Genomic DNA, 4,403 nt, shown 5'->3' with positions numbered 1-4,403 from the left:
AGAGGTTGAGGGAAAATTAGCAGAAAAACTGTCTTGAAGGGCTGCTGCCAATAATCAAAATGCCTAGAATGTTCTCAGTGGAGAAATAACCTTTAAACCATTAATGACCAATTTCAAGTCTGCTCTTCCAGGCAAAATTTGCATTCTTCCTTTAAATGGGCTGGTTTGTTTGTGAGAGGTACAAAATTTTCTTTGGGAAAAGGAGGGAAAGAGTCAAACTCCCTAGCCACGTGACACTCACTGAGGAGAAATGACATCACGTCCCCTTGAAGCTACCATCCCACCACGGTTTGCGTCGGAGTTTGCATGAACCAGATGCCTTGAGTGGAGTCAGCGGTTCCCGTCCTGGGAGGGCCAGCTGTCTGCACTTTCTGTCAAGACCTGCCCAACCTGCTGCTGCCTTTGTGAAGGCCTTCCTGTGGCTGACAGCTGCTCCTCATGTATCCTTCCTGAAGACATTTCCTCTCCCCTCCACCTTCTACTTCTCATTCCATTTATGACAACTCCTCTAAGTTTGTAATAAGACTTACTTCCACGGTCGTTTGTATGAAGAAATCCGAAAAACATTATTTTTCCAGTTTCTGTCTCTGAAAGCCATAGGCCCTTCAGTGTTGTGGTTTACGCATCTCGCTGCGAATGCAGGACCACCATCCCTCAGCACCACTCCCAGGACTGACGTTTCACTGAAAACGTCTCAGAAACTAGGAGCAATGGGGAGAATTTTGCACAAAACGAAAGTGATGGTGCAGTGTGTGGGCAGATCATTATTCTGTGATTGTCTTTCCTCTTTTGGCAGGTTGTTTTGTTTTGTTTTGTTTTGTTTTGAAACAAGGTCCCTCTGTTGCCCAGGATGGAATGCAGTGGTGCAATCTCGGCTCACTGCAACCTCCTTCTCCCAGGTTCGAGTGATCCTCCCACCTCAGCGTCCTGAGTAGCTGGGACCACAGGCACCCACCACCACATCTGGCTGATTTTTTTTTTTTTTTTTTTTTTTTTTTTTTTTTTAGTAGAGACGGGGTTTTGCTATGTTGGCCAGGCTGGTCTTGAACTCCTGGCCTCAAGAGATCTGCCTGCCTCGGCCTCCCGAAGTGTTGTGATTACGGCATCTCTGCCTGGCCTTGGCAGTGTTCAAATACCCTTTCTTTTAGGAAATGATAGCGGTAGTAGGTGAGAGTTGCTGGTAGTGTTTTAGTGTCTTGAATTGGCAAAAGATAACACTGAAAACTCTTGGCTAGGTCCCTTGATAGACCATTGATTGATATCCCAAAGCCATTATCTGTCACTATGCTTGCCTAGTTTTTTTTTTTTTTTTTTCTAACAGGGTCTCACTCTGTCGCCCAGGTTGGAGTGCAGCAGTGCCATCTTGACTCACTGCAACCTCCGCCTCCTGGGCTCAAATGATTCTCCCACCCCAGCCTCCTGGTAGCTGGGATTACAGACGTGCACCACCAAGCCCAGCTAATTTTTGTATTTTTGGTAAAGATGCAATTTGGTCATGTTGGCCAGGCTGGTCTCAAGTGATCCGCCTGCCTCAGCCTCCCAAAGTGCTGGGATTACAGGCGTGAGACACCGCGCCCGGCCACTGCCTACCTTTTCTATAAAGGGTGGAAAGGCGACCTGCTGGCCACCCAGCTTCCTAGGCATAGCCCTGTGATACAGCCCTGGCCGACGAGATGAAAGCAGAAGTCTGGAGTGATGTTTTCTTCCTGGGAGAGAGTTCTGTGTCCTTGGCCCCTTTACCTTTTCCCTTCCCTGACCTCTTCTTCCTACACGGAACTCAGACTTCGGTCTTGAAGTGAACAGCTGCTTTCTATCTCGGAGGAGACTAGCCTGAGGGTGAAAGCATGAAGCTTGGCAGAGCAAAACCCAGAAATGTGCTCGTTAATAAAACCTGGGATCCTTTGGTAGTTCATAAGCGTGATGATTGGGTTTTCACGCTCGTGTGTGAGATGTGCCTCCCTCAGACTTTGTTGTGATGTTGGCACATTCCCCGTTTGATGTGAAAAAAGAAAAAATGAAAAAGGTATCCCCAATCAAACTGGTATATAAAGTGATGAATTTGCCAAAAAGCCTTTTACACGTGTTGGACACAGACTCTTGTGGTCGATACAAACCCAAAATTAGAATTTGTGGATGTGATTCTTCCAGTGAATGCTTGAGGTATCTGTTTGTCATCTTTTTAAAACTCCTGTATTAATTATGGAGAAAGACTTTTTGAAAGCAGGCGGTGGGTCTTGAGTCTCCCTCTTCCACCCTCTCCTTGACCAAACCATGGCACTCCAAGCAGGCTTGGATGTTCTGTGCAACTCATATCATTCACTTGCTTTGTGAAGTATTTTGAAGATGCTTTTATTTCAGCCATTGATCTGACATTGATGTCGACAAAGTCTAAAAGCAGGTCCTTGATGACATCTTGGTCCCTATGGTAGCAATGTCTGAGGCAAATGGCAATGATGGAGGTGTTATAATCATTTTCATAAATGTATTTGAGTTAAAAGCTATTGAAAGCTTTCCTGGTATCTTTTGAGGAACTTCAAAGGGGACCCAATTAGTAATCCTTAATAACAGAGGCATTTCTTTTAAAATTGACACCAGAGAGTGGGCTTCTCAAGTCACACAGCTGGGGATGTGAAATAAATGGTCATTAGTGTAGCGATTTTGGCATTTTATGCACCAGGTGATTTAGATTTAATTTCCTGGCCTGGCACAGTGGCTCATGCCTGTAATCCCAGCACTTTGGGAGGCCAAGGCAGGCAGATCACTTGAGGCCAGGAGTTCAAGACCAGCCTTGCTAACATGGTGAAATCCCGTCTTTAGTAAAAATACAAAAATTAGCCAGGTGTGATGGCGGGCACCTGTAATCCCAGCTACTTGGGAGGCTGAGGCAGGAGAATCGCTTGAACCAGGAGCCAGAGGCTGCAGTGAGCCGAGATGGCACCACTGCACTCCAGCCTGGGCGACAGAGTGAGACCCTGTCTCAAAAAAAAAAAAAAAAGATTTAATTTCCTAATCCTTACACTCCCAGAAGTAGGGACTGTTATTATCTCCATTGTAGAGGTAAACAAGATGGTGGCTCAGAGAGGGAAATTAATCTCTCTGACACACAGCCAGTTAACTGTTGAGTAGAATTCTCTGATGCCAAAGTCTCAGTTTCCCCTTTGCCTCAACCCTGTGTAAGGGCAATTTACAAAGTTTATGTGCAACTTATTTATTTAACTTTCTGTTTTTCATCCCCTTTTATGTGAAAACTGTCAATATGTGCATATTGAAAGCCTTTTTCTTCCTTTTTTTTGGAAGCAGAGTCTCTGTCACCCAGGCTGGAGTGCAATGGTGCCATATCGGTTCACTGCAACCTCTGTCTCCTGGGTTCAAGCGATTCTCCTGCCTTAGCCTCCCAAGTAACTGGGATTACAGATGCGTGCCACCACACCTGGCTAATTTTTAGTATTTTTAGTAGAGATGGTTTTCGCCATGTTGGCCAGACTGTTCTCGAACTCCTGACCTCAGGTGATCCATCTGCCTTGGCCTCCCAAAGTGCTGGGATTACAGGTGTGAGCCACTGTACCTGGTCTTGAAAGCCTTTTTCTATTCTCCTCTCCCCACTTCTTCCAAATCCATCAAACCATCTTATTTACAGTATTACTGAAGGTCAAGTGTTCTCTTTGAGGTTGTCATTGATAAAATGGATGGAGAGCCTGGGGGTGGTGGCTCACGCCTGTAATCTCAGCACTTTGGGAGGCCGAGGTGACCAGATCACTTGAGACCAGGAGTTCCAGACCATCCTGGGCAACCTGGCGAAACCCCATCTCTACTAAAAAGACAAAAATTAGCTGGACGTGGTGGCACATGCCTGTAGTCCCAGCTACTTGGGATGCTGAGGCAGGAGAATCACTTGAACCTGGGAGGTGGAGGTTGCAGTGAGCCGAGATCGTGCCATTGCACTCCAGCCTGGGCAACAGAATGAGACTCTGTCTCAAAAAATAAATAAAATAAAATAAAATAAAATAAAAAAATAAATAAATAAATAAATTGACAGCGGTGAATGACTTTTTTTTCAAGGTCTGACTCCCCCACACTCATGTTCTCTGCCCTCTGCCTCACACCTGTGCATGTTGCTCTACCATGACGCCTACGTAAGTTTAATTTTGGGCTTACTCTGATGCAAAATCGTTGTCCCAGAAGGGCCACTGTTACAGAGCATGTCAGAGTCAAGATGTCTTTGGGTTCTCTGATTTCATTTCACATCAAGTGAAAAGGTCCTGTAATATAGCAAACAATACACTGCTTCAGGTGAATTGCAGATGACTTACACAGGCTTTGATCAGATGAAGTAGATTGAACCACTATGTGAGTCAGTGAGTCTGTGGAAGAAATGTAATGTTGTAAGCCACAAGAGTGCAAGA

General features: G+C 45.4%; 1 non-coding gene across 1 annotated transcript; it reads left to right on the top strand.

Moving 5' to 3' along the window:
* Positions 1–1,896: 1,896 nt before the first annotated feature.
* Positions 1,897–2,000, top strand: LOC116274031. The gene has a single exon (XR_004182511.1). It is a non-coding gene; the product is annotated as a small nucleolar RNA U13 (small nucleolar RNA).
* Positions 2,001–4,403: the final 2,403 nt, after the last annotated feature.

The sequence above is a fragment of the Papio anubis genome, chromosome 2 (assembly GCF_008728515.1).
Source record: "Papio anubis isolate 15944 chromosome 2, Panubis1.0, whole genome shotgun sequence".
NCBI lineage: Eukaryota > Metazoa > Chordata > Mammalia > Primates > Cercopithecidae > Papio > Papio anubis.
The sequence above is the reverse complement of the archived record's forward strand: the minus strand, read 5'-3'. Positions and strand labels throughout refer to the sequence as shown.